This window comes from Schistocerca gregaria, chromosome 8 (assembly GCF_023897955.1).
Source record: "Schistocerca gregaria isolate iqSchGreg1 chromosome 8, iqSchGreg1.2, whole genome shotgun sequence".
Classification (NCBI taxonomy): Eukaryota; Metazoa; Arthropoda; class Insecta; order Orthoptera; family Acrididae; genus Schistocerca; species Schistocerca gregaria.
The window spans coordinates 328,263,464-328,278,609 of NC_064927.1; the positions used below are offsets into that span (position 1 = coordinate 328,263,464).

General features: G+C 42.1%; 1 protein-coding gene across 1 annotated transcript in view; it reads right to left on the reverse strand.

Moving 5' to 3' along the window:
* The window catches only part of LOC126285179 (odorant receptor Or2-like), a 103,228-nt gene that overhangs the window by 26,406 nt on the left and 61,676 nt on the right, over positions 1 to 15,146 (reverse strand). The gene's annotated exons all lie outside the window — the stretch shown is intronic.

The following is a 15,146-nucleotide window of genomic DNA, read 5'->3' on the forward strand; positions in this document are numbered from 1 at the left end:
TAGGCTCTTATTTTGCAGCTTCCTATTTTTCTTTTGAAAAGCATGAGATTATTATCTGCTGAAGGCACTTTTCTGAACATGACAGGGCGCTGCTCTCCCACTGGTTCTTTCCCTCAGCGCTGCTCAGCCGCTGGACTGGAGACTCGTCATAAACGAACAACAGTGTCGGTGCCCCGGGAACTCGACCGGTAACGTAACTTTCACACTGACAGCACCTCACGCTATGTGTCCTCTTTTCTACGAATGCGGGAGTCCCTGCTGGTTGCTCGAGCCGATTTTCTTCCGCATATCGGATATTGCTCTACCTGTCCCAAATCCAGTGCGCACCCTGTTTCCAAGCACTTTCATGAAGCAAAGAAAAAGGCGACCCATACCATGTTAAATGTAGTTATGACACGAAGTTAATTAGAAGTCAGTACACTGTCGCTGCAGTCCAAATTACTTTTCTAAGCTATTTTGTTGTATTTGGCCTCCTCACTGTCTTCTGAGTTGAATGTAATTCTCATATTAATTGACAAGGGTCACACCAAATGGCTTGCCGCATTTCACTTTCCTGTGAGATTTTCGTTGAGAACACAGCAATGCACCTCCTAAAGCTCAAAGCATTCCGTGCTGAGGCTTACATTTTCAAGACGATCGTTGTTAATCACTCCCGTGTGAACCTTGAAGACTTAAGCTGCTTTAGACAGTTTTGAGTTTGGTACACAGAAATCTGCTTTCCGTGCCGCCTGAGATTCAGCAATATACTTGTATCTCTTGCTTGTTTTACGTCTCCATTTCCTTTTCAAATCATACAGAGTTCAGTTTCTTCAAGCCCTTCATCATGATGGTGGTGAACGAAAATGTGTAGAGGTTTGCGAAGTTATGTGGATATAGGAGACTTAAGATAATAATTTGCTTTCACATTTAGTCTTCAGTAAAAGCGTTACATTCGATCTAAGAGGAAAAATGAGTCGTCACAGTGTTAGAATATGGGGAACAGAGCAGCTGTATACCACAGCAGAACACAAGAGACCCTACGCAAAGATTATTCTGTTTTGTGTCATTTCCTGAGAAAAAATTTACGACCCATATTTCTCACGGTGTCACTTACTTGTTTACTTTGGAGACCTGTCCTTTTCGCACCTGTGATAACATACCGAAAACTCATTTTTCTACTCAGTGGAGCTCCATCATATCTGCATGTCAGAGCCATGATATATGCACGTAAGAGCTTATCTTAGCGATTACCTCCTCAACAATGGATCATCCGTAATGGGATCTCACATCGCACCATTGGCCTCCATGGTCGTCTGATTTCATGATATATAATTTTTTTAAGGTGCAAGACTGTATACGTGTTTCGTATGAACTGCGAAACCTCGTAACAGCAGCAGTGAACGCAGTTATCTCAGACTCGTTCCCAAGGTACAGGACGAGTTTGACTGTCGCCTGGGTGTTCGTCATGCGTTCAGCAGAGGACAGAATAAACGTTTTGTAAAAAGTACCCGAAGATTGTATGTGCATACATAAAAAGATGTATCCTTGTAAATTTAGATTTTTTTAAATATTATTTTGCAGTCCCACGCCTAAGTTAAAATTGGTATGTTTATTTAGGTAAGTGATACAGTCTTTTGAAATCGGATGAATCTTCCTAAAGTGCCCAGTAGTGTACACAGAGATGTATTGTATACTATACCCCAGTTTATCAAGTTCTCTCATAGTCATACATTTATTTCAAATACTGATACTGAAAGGAACAACTGCCTCCGAAGAGTGTACGTTTCCCTCAAAAACTTATTGTATTAAATATAATTTTGGCAGCTCGAAAGTAAAATTTTATTACTATTGTTTCGGATTGCTGCATGTTGCACCACTTCATCAGAACTACTTTTTTTAAATTTTTTTAAGATTGACTATGGAGAACGTCTGGAGGAAAAATGGACAATACAGTAGGAAATCGCCACCATGGATATAAGCAAGACAGCACTTAACTGTGTGATTTTAGTTTTTCCCTGTGTATGTTGATTTTCAACTGTTCATCGATATTCAGCGAGATAGCATCGTCGAGATGGTGTATCCTCAGAATGTCTTCCGCTGAACGTCGTCTGTATATCCTCGATCCTGTTGTTGGCCACAGGCCCGCAATGTCCAGGAGAGGCTCCGCTGGCGAGGTGGAGGGGCCAGTACGGGAATTGGATACGAATGACTTCCCCCCCCCCCCCCCCCCCCCCTGTGTCGCCATGGCGGAGGTCTGGACGCTGTTGATGCGGAGGAAGTGCGTCCACACGGTGCGATCTCACCTCTTCAGTTGGCGTGGGATGAGCAGACCTTTCCACAGACGCTCAGTGTTGAGTTTCAGGTTGTACTTAGTTGAAAACTTCTGCTTTATTTATCGTCCCACAATGCGGTCGAATCTCTACAGACCCTTTTAAAACAAATCCAGAATGTCTGACAATTTTAATAACTTGATGCTATAAGAATTCACGTTACGTCGTTTTGGACGTGCACTGCTGTGCGAAGATTGACTTAGTTGTCCGGGATCTTTGTGAGACTTGCGCTCTTTTCGTATTTCCTGTAATGTCTGGATAGTGCGAAATTTCCCCGCACTGGCAATGAATGCGATAGACTCCTTGTTTCTGGAGCCTTTGGTCGTCCTTAGCAGACCCCACCAAATCCTTCGTCTTGGACCAGGAGCACAGTTCGCTCTATCAAAACCGTAGAGCACTATGTTTGGTGCGATACGTAAATGGTAGGGTTACAGGTAATATTTGGTAACACTGCTAGGGAAAGAAACATAAATGAATCTGTGAGAGAAACTGGGAGACTTTGGCTTCTCTTCTTTTGTTTTGCACGTCATTAAAACCACACATCGTTAAATCTTAGTCCGTTGTGTATTCTATATCTTAACAAAATATAAATTACAGATTGTAAGCAAGGAAAATTAGTTGATCTGTGCTTGTATATAACCAAAGCAATTACTTTCGATGCAAGTACAGTTTGAATCAGCAAACATAAAAAATCTATTATTGTTTTTTGTATTCAATAGAACGTTCTTCATCATCATCAAACGCAAGAGTTCCCTGCTATTATTGACAAGTGCGAAACTTGTTTATGAGTAACAGAAACATGTTTGATATTAACTCGACGAAGTATTGAAACGATGTTGGATATGTTTTTGTTTGGCGGTATTTTTATTTTACCTGTTTTTGAGGAAATTGCGTTTTCTAGCGTTATATGATAAATCATTTCTTTTGCTACGACATTACTCTGTTTCACGATACAAATCGACAGTTTTCGAGCAAAACCTGAATTAAATATTAACACTTCCAATTTTGCCATCAATACTTGCTATTTTTTTAAGTAACAGCCAGGAGGATAACCATGTAAAAGAAAAACATTCCAATGGTTACGTGGCTCTTTACATATTCTCATTCACTCTCTAGATGGTTCACTGCTAGACTTCTACGGTAATCGAGTAAGACACTGCATATGCAAACAAAGTGACCGAAATTAAGTAACGGCCGAGAGGTATGCAGCACACCTAACACAAGGTAAAGCGATTACGATTTTAAATGGCCAAAGCTACTAGGAAAACTACCTTAGTCTTCGCTTACTTGTTATAGTTTATGGTAGCCTACGGTAGTTCACTACTTTCGCCACAAGCGTAATACACACTTTACGTCTTGTTGCCAATTTTCAATGACGTGTTACCAGTCTAGGGGATAAAAATAGGTTTTCCCTCTTCCTCTGCAAGTTTTTGCCTAGATGTCATTGGATTTATGGCACATGTGATCTGACAAGGATTGTAACCGTTCTTCCAGAAAACGATCTGCTGCTATCCTGTTGCTAAAAACTCTTGGTTGCATAATTCGCGAGACCTGCGCTCTAGAGTGATAATGACTTCTTCTCATTGGGAATTAACATGACAGCGTGTAGCACGTTACTGTAGATCTGTATGCGTTTATTTACAGTAACAGCTGTGTTCTAGTGTGCCAACTGGTCACCAGTTGACTAACACGTTCAAGAACTGAGATAGGTTGTTTTCTTCTATCTCCATTGAGAACGTACAGGAGAACAATCTGTCATAAGGACCACCCAAAGCTGGTAACAAGTCAACTCACTGAAATATCCAACCATTTGGACAACGCCGCCAAGACGAATACCCGAAAAATTTCAAAATCATTAGGTGCCAGAAAAGCTTATAATTTCACAGCAGTACATTACAATTAATGTAGCAAATTTGTTGATATTCTCGTTTACAATAAGAAGTAATCACCTGCGTTGCAGCAAAAGAATAAGGCTAACTTCCAGAACATATTCCTCGCAGTCATACGAAGACAAGTTGGACGTGAGTCGCGAAACGTTTTATTTCGATATTAATACTAATTTTCTAAAATTGGACGTGAGTCCCGAAACGTTTTATTTCTATGTTAATACTAATTTTCTAAAAATCCTTACAAAGCATTAATCTCGGGGTACACTCGGAAATAGCCCGGATCAGCGAACCATGTGAAACTTTCTTACATTAAATGTAGTAAATGTATTGTTAGCTTTGCTACATATATCAGTCTCTAAATGAATCCTGGTTAGGCCGACGTATGCCTGGAGAGTACTGAGTGTAGACTTGCTCTCTTCGACAATACGGACACGAAAGCTCCCTGCATCTTATTCTGGTTTCCATGTTGAAAATCTTTCAAATTACCCCCTACATTAAAGTCTAGTGAGTTTATATCTGGAAAACGTGGTGGCCAGGGCATTGATCCATTCCTTCTTATCCACCAGTTCAAGAATTTATTTAGAAACTAGTTCAGTAGCTTCAATATTTTACGGACCTTAACCTAGTACTATTTTAATTGTAGGAGAATTAGAAAGTTCCTGTGAATCGAACCTAGGTATAGGACGCGGAAAAATGTCCACGACGGTTTTGTGTAAGGCTGCGAAACAGTGCGCAATGCTTCAGATATCTTGAGAAACTTGCAGAATTACATTAGTACAAAAACATAAAATCACTTTAATTGTCTTCAAAATACACACGTACGGACGTAACTATATGCGACTGCCTACCTTTCGGTTTCCTAAACCTGTAAACTGGAGTATGAAAAAACGAAGAGCATTGTCTGTATGACGCGTTGCTTGGCTACAAGGTCCGTCGCAATAATTATCCACTAGCAAGCTTGGCTTCCATCCTTCACAAGTGATAGTAATCATCAATAAATGAGCTCAACAATTGTGCTAAGTATCATCACAGGCAAAAGGTTTCAATGACCAGTTTGGAACTGATTAGAGCCAGTATAATATCATCACAGAAATGATCACTAAAGTTCTCAACGTATGAATAATATCACACTAAAATGGCAGCAAGGATTGCAAAAGAAATTGTTCAACGTTTTTAATAACAGATAACAATTTTAGAAAAATTAGTAATCAAAACCAGGAAGGAACACAAATTAAAGAAAATATTATAGACATAATTGACACACGGCTAGACCAAGGGGCAGGATTCCCTCAAAATACGATTACTGGTTAAGTGAGAGAAGCTAATGAGAGTTGTAATAGCGAGAACCGATAACTAATGACTAATAAAAACGGGAACTGCGAGACCAGTGCCAGAAGGGGCATATAAGAACCAAGGTAAGACTAAAAAGGTGACAACCTGTGCCCTGCCAGAATCAAACATTTTCACCTCAGCAACAGGAATGCATTCGCGAAAGAATAAGGCGGTCCTCGTAGACTATTTGGGTGCTAGATTAAAGATCATACGAAAACCAGGTAAGGAGAAATTATTAAACGTTCCCCGTAAGAAAACGAGTCCGCACATGAATCATAAATGAACTGACGCAGCAACGCCAATCACAGCTCTTATTCAAATGGCTCTGAGCACTATAGGACTTAACTTCTGAGTTCATCAGTCCCCTAGAACTTCGAACTACTTAAACATGACTAGCCTAAGGACATCGCACACATCTGTGCCCGAGGCAGGATTCGAACCTGCGGCCGTAGCGGTCGCGCGGTTCCAAACCGTAACGCCTAGAACCGCTCGGCCACCTCGGCCGGCGCAATTCTTATTCCACACAATTAACGTTTAAGGAAAGGAACCTGTAGGCTTGGGTCATTGATCACAGCTGGACAGGGATGTACGGAACTTTCGAGTAGAATTAGGTAGACAGCTGAGAGTCAAGGACCGTTTCGGAATCCATAGAAGAGTCGGACATCGGGGAACCCCTGTCATCGCAACCTTCTCAGATTTATTACGTGCCACCGCACGGTCAGGTTGCATACGCTGTTTCTGAAGGCTACGTGGGATGGCGGCCTCTGCAGACGGAGGTCTGGGAGGGTAGGGGTCATAGGCACAGCTTCTTCCTCCTCCCCCCCCCCCCCCCCCTCCGTGATTAGGTCATGTAATTCAGTTCCAGTCGCTAAGGCGGAAGTATTCTGTGGAACTGTCAATGAACAGATGGTACTTGGTCAGTAATTTTGTTATCCTCTGGAGTTTCTGTTGACAACTGCAGGAAACCGTCTGCGGCTGAAGACGAAGGAACAGGAGGACATTGCATCGTCTTAGACTGTAACGGAGGACACAGGCAGCTCAGAAGGAGCCACTTGCCGAGCAGGAGGGATGCTGGACATAACTTATTGGCCACTCACCGTACCGCGGACGGGAGGTATGGCAGCATTGAAAGGAGCGGGGGACACACTCTATGGGCAGGTTGGCGCGGAAGGCACAGTCAAATTCTCACCATCACCATCCTGAGCGCGATGTCTCTTGTTTGCCGCCGTTATAGGATTCCGAATCTGTTGCGGAGGTAAAGGCGGAAATTCATTGACACGATTATCAGAACTGACTGTCTGTTCATTATAATCCGAAGCAGAAGTAGGGCCGACGGCGCGAGTGGAAGGTACAAGATCAGCAACCGTCAATTTGCGACGCTGTACTAATGACGGCTTTAATGCAAAAACCCTACGCGGACAATTAGATCGAACGTATCCACTTTCATTACATAGGAAGCACGTTCCCTCTTGACCAGTATACATGAGACGTTCGCGGTAACCACAAACTTGTAAATGTGAAGGAATATTGCGTTCGACATGCATTTCCACGGAACGAATTCCGCTATAACACTGTAATCTGTGTTGAGTAGAGCATCATTCACGATGGACGTTTTTCAGTTACCATAAGGAGTCAATATGTCCTTAAGAAAATTGTCGTCAACTTACGGCGGGAGATTTAACACTCGAACATTGGCATATTCGATTTCAGTGTCTGAGAGTGACACCATAGTAACGGAATTATCACGAAACACGTACTCGTCTGCATCAAAATAAGCGGTGTGGACCTGGACAGAGTTCACATGAATTGTATCGACAAGCCAATCGTGGATTTCTAGAGACACGGTTTGCACGTCTAGCTTCGTTTTACCGAAAGTAAAGCTCATAGTACTTTTACGTGGAATACACGTGGAAACCATGGTGGCCATAGCGGAGCGGCCGACGCCACTGCAAGTAGACGAACACAGACAATAAAAGTCGAGCGGAGGCGTTACGACTCACTCGGCAGACAGAGCAACACTGACGAGAGAAACTCCACACAAGCGACACTGCTGCAAGTGAAATAAATAAGAATCTTCCCGCTCGGCGCTCGCAGCGGAACTCGCCATCGAGAACACAGACGATAGTGCGACTTATCTCTGGCACGCCCCCCCCATGAGACCCACATTTCCAACTTTCTGTCCACGTACTACAAATGTAGTGCCCCCACTCACTATACCCATTACTCGCGGCAGTCAGTCTACCGATTCCCATAAGAGTTTGAGCAATGTGAGAGCACTCCTCACTGAAGAAGATCATTGGCCGGTAAGCCTTATCTGTGTGAAGATAGTATCTGTTTTTTCGGACATGTCTGAAAAAACAGTTATCATCTTCATATTTTAATTGAAAGTTGCTGCTTAATATAGGTGAATAAATACGATATTCCAGTGTCTGTTCTAGTGGGTATTTACGTTCTGTCGTTGCAACTACAGAAATACGCGTTTTTTTTCTCACCAGACACGTTTCCCTTTATTGAGGTAAAGTGTCATCAATGGTGGTGATATTAGTTTGACTTCTCGTTTACATCGGGAAATTCCGTCTGATAGAACGTCGTTGTTTTTCTGCTTTAGACACTGATAATTATGGCCTAATTTTTAGTTGTTCCGCAGAACTATGCATTTCTTATGGTTTTCGCAACACACTTTCATGCACACAACTGTATTCTACTGTGTATATAGTGATGTGCATAAACGTGTGTTGTGAAAGACATGAGAAAAGCACAGTTCTGCGGAACAACTAAAAATTAGGCCATAATTATCAGAGTCTAAAGACGAATAACAACAATGTGCTAGCAGACGGCATTTCCCGATGTGAGAGACGAAACAGGCGAAAATCACCATCATTGATGACGCTTTACCTCAATAAAGCGAAACGCGTCTGGTGAAAAAAACCACGCATTTTTGTAGTTGTACATCTACATCTACATTTATAATCCGCAAGCCACCCAACGGTGTGTGGCGGAGGGCTCTTTACGTGACACTGTCATTACCTCCCTTTTCTGTTCCAGTCGCGTATGGTTCGCGGGAAGAACGACTGTCTGAAAGCCTCCGTGCGCGCTCTAATCTCTCTAATTTTACATTCGTGATCTCCTTGGGAGGTATAAGTAGGGGGAAGCAGTATATTCAATACCTCATCCAGAAACGCACTCTCTCGAAACCTGGCGAGCAAGCTACACCGCGATGCAGAGCGCCTCTCTTGCATAGTCTGCCACTTGAATTTGCTAAACATCTCCGTAACGCTATCACGGTTACCAAATAACCCTGTGACGAAACGCGCCGCTCTTCTTTGGATCTTCTCTATGTTGTTGTTGTTGTCTTCAGTCCTGAGACTGGTTTGATGCAGCTCTCCATGCTACTCTATCCTGTGCAAGCTGCTTCATCTCCCAGTACCTACTGCAACCTACATCCTTCTGAATCTGCTTAGTGTACTCATCTCTCGGTCTCCCTCTACGATTTTTACCCTCCACGCTGCCCTCCAATGCTAAATTTGTGATCCCTTGATGCCTCAAAACATGTCCTACCAACCGATCCCTTCTTCTAGTCAAGTTGTGCCACAAACTTCTCTTCTCCCCAATCCTATTCAATACCTCCTCATTAGTTACGTGATCTATCCACCTTATCTTCAGTATTCTTCTGTAGCACCACATTTCGAAAGCTTCTATTCTCTTCTTGTCCAAACTAGTTATCGTCCATGTTTCACTTCCATACATGGCTACACTCCAAACAAATACTTTCAGAAACGACTTCCTGATACATAAATCTATATTCGATGTTAACAAATTTCTCTTCTTCAGAAACGCTTTCCTTGCCATTGCCAGTCTACATTTTATATCCTCTCTACTTCGACCATCATCAGTTATTTTACTTCCTAAATAGCAAAACTCCTTTACTACTTTAAGTGTCTCATTTCCTAATCTAATTCCCTCAGCATCACCCGATTTAATTTGACTACATTCCATTATCCTCGTTTTGCTTTTGTTGATTTTCATCTTATATCCTCCTTTCAAGACACTGTCCATTCCGTTCAACTGCTCTTCCAAGTCCTTTGCCGTCTCTGACAGAATTACAATGTCATCGGCGAACCTCAAAGTTTTTACTTCGTCTCCCTGAATTTTAATACCTACTCCAAATTTTTCTTTTGTTTCCTTTACTGCTTGCTCAATATACAGATTGAATAACATCGGGGAGAGGCTACAACCCTGTCTCACTCCTTTCCCAACCACTGCTTCCCTTTCATGCCCCTCGACTCTTATGACTGCCATCTGGTTTCTGTACAAATTATAAATAGCCTTTCGCTCCCTGTATTTTACCCCTGCCACCTTTAGAATTCGAAAGAGAGTATTCCAGTCAACATTGTCAAAAGCTTTCTGTAAGTCTACAAATGCTAGAAACGTAGGTTTGCCTTTTCTTAATCTTTCTTCTAAGATAAGTCGTAAGGTCAGTATTGCCTCACGTGTTCCAACATTTCGACGGAATCCAAACTGATCCTCCCCGAGGTCTGCATCTACCAGTTTTTCCATTCGTCTGTAAAGAATTCGCGTTAGTATTTTGCAGCCGTGGCTTATTAAACTGATAGTTCGGTAATTTTCACATCTGTCAGCACCTGCTTTCTTTGGGATTGGAATTATTATATTCTTCTTGAAGTCTGAGGGTATTTCGCCTGTCTCATACATCTTGCTCACCAGCTGGTAGAGTTTTCTCAGGAATGGTTGTCCCAAGGCCGTCAGTAGTTCTAATGGAATGTTGTCTACTCCGGGGGCCTTGTTTCGACTCAGGTCTTTCAGTGCTCTGTCAAACTCTTCACGCAGTATCGTATCTCCCATTTCGTCTTCATCTACTTCCTCTTCCATTTCCATAATATTGTCCTCAAGTACATTGCCCTTGTATAAACCTTCTATATACTCCTTCCACCTTTCTGCCTTCCCTTCTTTGCTTAGAACTGGGCTGCCATCTGAGCTCTTGATATTCATACACTTGGTTCTCTTCTCTCCAAATGTCTCTTTAATTTTCCTGTAGGCAGTATCTATCTTACCCCTAGTGAGATAAGCTTCTACATCCTTACATTTGTCCTCTAGCCATCCCTGTTTAGCCATTTTGCACTTCCTGTCGATCTCATTTTTGAGACGTTTGTATTCCTTTTTGCCTGCTTCATTTACTGCATTTTTATATTTTCTCCTTTCATCAATTAAATTCAATATTTCTTCTGTTACCCAAGGATTTCTAGCAGCCCTCGTCTTTGTACCTACTTTATCCTCTGCTGCCTTCACTACTACATCCCTCAGAGCTACCCATTCTTCTTCTACTGTATTTCTTTCCCTTATTCCTGTCAATTGTTCCCTTATGCTCTCCCTGAAACTCTGTACAACGTCTGGTTCTTTCAGTTTATCCAGGTCCCATCTCCTTAATTTCCCACATTTTTGCAGTTTCTTCAGTTTTAATCTACAGGTCATAACCAATAGATTGTGGTCAGAGTCCACATCTGCCCCTGGAAATGTCTTACAACTTAAAACCTGGTTCCTAAATCTCTGTCTTACCATTATATAATCTATCTGATACCTTTTAGTATCTCCAGGGTTCTTCCACGTATACAACCTTCTTTCATGATTCTTAAACCAAGTGTTAGCTATGATTAAGTTGTGCTCTGTGCAAAATTCTACTAGGCGGCTTCCTCTTTCATTTCTTAGCCCCAATCCATATTCACCTACTATGTTTCCTTCTCTTCCTTTTCCTACACTCGAATTCCAGTCACCCATTACTATTAAATTTTCGTCTCCCTTCACTATCTGAATAATTTCTTTTATTTCATCGTACATTTCTTCAATTTCTTCATCATCTGCAGAGCTAGTTGGCATATAAACTTGTACTACTGTAGTAGGTGTGGGCTTCGTATCTATCTTGGCCACAATAATGCGTTCACTATGCTGTTTGTAGTAGCTTACCCGCATTCCTATTTTCCTATTCATGATTAAACCTACTCCTGCATTACCCCTATTTGATTTTGTGTTTATAACCCTGTAGTCACCTGACCAGAAGTCTTGTTCCTCCTGCCACCGAACTTCACTAATTCCCACTATATCTAACTTTAACCTATCCATTTCCCTTTTTAAATTTTCTAACCTACCTGCCCGATTAAGGGATCTGACATTCCACGCTCCGATCCGTAGAACGCCAGTTTTCTTTCTCCTGATAACCACATCCTCCTGAGTAGTCCCCGCCCGGAGATCCGAATGGGGGACTATTTTACCTCCGGAATATTTTACCCAAGAGGATGCCATCATCATTTAATCATACAGTAAAGCTGCATGTCCTCGGGAAAAATTACGGCTGTAGTTTCCCCTTGCTTTCAGCCGTTCGCAGTACCAGCACAGCAAGGCCGTTTTGGTTAATGTTGCAAGGCCAGATCAGTCAATCATCCAGACTGTTGCCCCTGCAACTACTGAAAAGGCTGCTGCCCCTCTTCAGGAACCACACGTTTGTCTGGCCTCTCAACAGATACCCCTCCGTTGTGGTTGCACCTACGGTACGGCCATCTGTATCGCTGAGGCACGCAAGCCTCCCCACCAACGGCAAGGTCCATGGTTCATGGGGGGATCTTCTCTATCTCCTCCAAAAAACCCGATCTGGTACGGATCCCATACTGATGAGCAATACTCAAGTATAGGTCGAACGAGTGTTTTGTAAGCCACCTCCTTTGTTGATGTACTACATTTTCTAATGACTCTCCCAATGAATCTCAACCTGGTACCCGTCTTATCATCAATTAATTTTATATGATCATTCCACTCCCAGATATTTTACAGAAGTAACTGCTACCAGTATTTGTTCCGCTATCATATAATCATACAATAAAGGATCCTTCTTTCTATGTATTCGCAATACATTACATTTGTCTATGTTAAGGGTCAGTTGCCACTCCCTGCACCAAGTTCCTATCCGCTGCAGATCTTCCTGCATTTCGCTACAGTTTTCTAATGCTGCAACTTCTCTGTATACTACAGCGTCATCCGCGAAAAGCCGGATGGAACTTCCGACACTATCTACTGGGTCATTTATACATATTGTGACAAGCAATGGTCCCATAACACTCCCCTGTGGCACGCCAGAGGTTAGTTTAACGCCTGTAGACGTCTCTCCATTGATAACAACATGCTGTGTACTGTCTGCTGAAACCAATCCAGCCACAGAGCTGGTCTGATATTCCGTAGGCTCTTACTTTGTTTATCAGGCGACAGTGCGGAACTGTATCGAACGCCTTCCGGAAGTCAAGGAAAATAGCATCTACCTGGGAGCCTGTATCTAATATTTTCTGGGTCTCATGAACAAATAAAGCGAGTTGGATCTCACACGATCGCTGTTTCCGGAATCCATGTTGATTCCTACAGAGTAGATTCTGGGTTTCCAAAAACGACATGATACGCGAGGAAAAAACATGTTCTAAAATTCTACAACAGATCGACGTCAGAGATATAGGTCTATAGTTTTGTGCATCTGCTCGACGACCCTTCTTGAAGACTGGGACTACCTGTGCTCTTTTCCAATCATTTGGAACCTTCCGTTCCTCTAGAGACTTGCGGTACACGGCTGTTAGAAGGGGGGCAAGTTCTTTCGCTTACTCTGTGTCGAATCGAATTGGTATCCCGTCAGTTCCAGTGGTCTTTCCTCTGTTGAGTGACTCCAGTTGCTTTTCTATTCCTTGGACACTTATTTCGATGTCAGCCATTTTTTCGTTTGTGCGAGGATTTAGAGAAGGAACTGCAGTGCGGTCTTCCTCTGTGAAACAGCTTTGGAAAAAGGTGTTTAGTATTTCAACTTTACGCGTGACATCCTCTGTTTCAAAGCCATCATCATCCCGGAGTGTCTGGATATGCTGTTTCGAGCCACTTACTGATTTAACGTAAGACCAGAACTTCCTAGGATCTTCTGTCAAGTCGGTGCATAGAATTTTACTTTCGAATTCACTGAACGCTTCACGCGTAGCCCTCCTTACGCAAATTTTGACATCGTTTAGCTTCTGTTTGTCTGAGAGGTTTTGGCTGCGTTTAAACTTGGAGTGAAGCTCTCTTTGCTTCCGCAGTAGTTTCCTAACTTTGTTGTTGAACCACGGTGGGTTTTTCCCGCCCCTCACACTTTTATTCGGCACGTACCTGTCTAAAACGCATTTTACGATTGCCTTGAACTTTTTCCATAAACACTCAACATTGTCAGCGTCAGTGTCGGAACAGAAATTTTCGTTTTGACCTATTAGGTAATCTGAAATCTGCCTTCTATTACTCTTGCTAAACAGATAAACCTTCCTCCCTCTTTTATAGTCCTATTAACTTCCATATTCAGGGATTCTGCAACGGCCTTATGATCACTGATTCCCTGTTTTGCACTTACAGAGTCAAAAGGTTCGGGTCTGTTTGTTATTAGTAGGTCTAAGATGTTATCTCCATGAGTCGGTTCTCTGTTTAATTGCTCGAGGTAATTTTCGGATAGTGCACTCAGTATAATGTCACTGGATGCTCTGTCCCTACCACCCGTCCCAAACATCTGAGTGTCCCAGTCTATATCTGGTAAATTGGAATCTCCACCTAAGACTATAACATGCTGAGAAAATTTATGTGAAATGTATTCCAAATTTTCTCTCAGTTGTTCTGCAACGAGAGAAACAAAATACCTTCAAGAATTGTAAAGCAACTACGGACACTATGGCCACACAAATGAGAAATCCACTGCCTGTGTTGTTAAGAAGAACATTGTAATTTTCCTTCGGTTATGCATGCATGGGAAGGCACTGCGGAGACTACAGCCCTTATGAAGTACATGAAATAAATGTATTCGCAGTTGAGAACACGAAGAACCAACAGTTGTATAAGGGAATGACGACAGTGAAAATTTGTGCCGGAGCGGGACTCGAGCCAGGATTTCCCGCTTGAATCATACGTTAGTATTCGCTTGTATGTAGTAAAAGTTCATTGTCATTCATAAATATAAAAAAAATATTTTGATCAATGAGTAGCTGAAGAATAAGAAATCACTGTTTTACTATGCATGTGGATCAAAATAAGCAAAATTTCGGAAAGCGAAGTACCATTAATCGGAGAAACAAAAGAAGTCCGAAAGTTGATATATATTACATGGTCGCTCTTTTAGAGACTCCGCAAAGGAGAAAGAACTTATCGAAAAGCAAACACTCATCACTTTAGACTCCGCCTCCGATGCTCAGAATCGCCTTTATAACAAATATTAACTTTGTGCAAAAAGAATCTATAAATTGCTTCTGCTGGGATACCCTGTGTAAATCTAAATGTATCTAAAAAATTAGCAGTCCTACAAACCTGTAGAACTACGTACTGGAAACCCCAGAAGTACAATAAACACCCCCTTTATTCATAAGTATTTTTGTTACCCTGCAATATACTAAGCGTTTCGGGCCCTATGAGTCTTTCTTGAGGTGTAATTCGCTTTTTACATTATTTTTGTCGCCGAGCAACATGGATCTATGCACAAGTGCATTTCCATTATGGAAAGCTTACATATTACACCTAGCAAAATAAAAATCTAAGGAAAGGAAAAACGAGATGAAAATGAGCAACT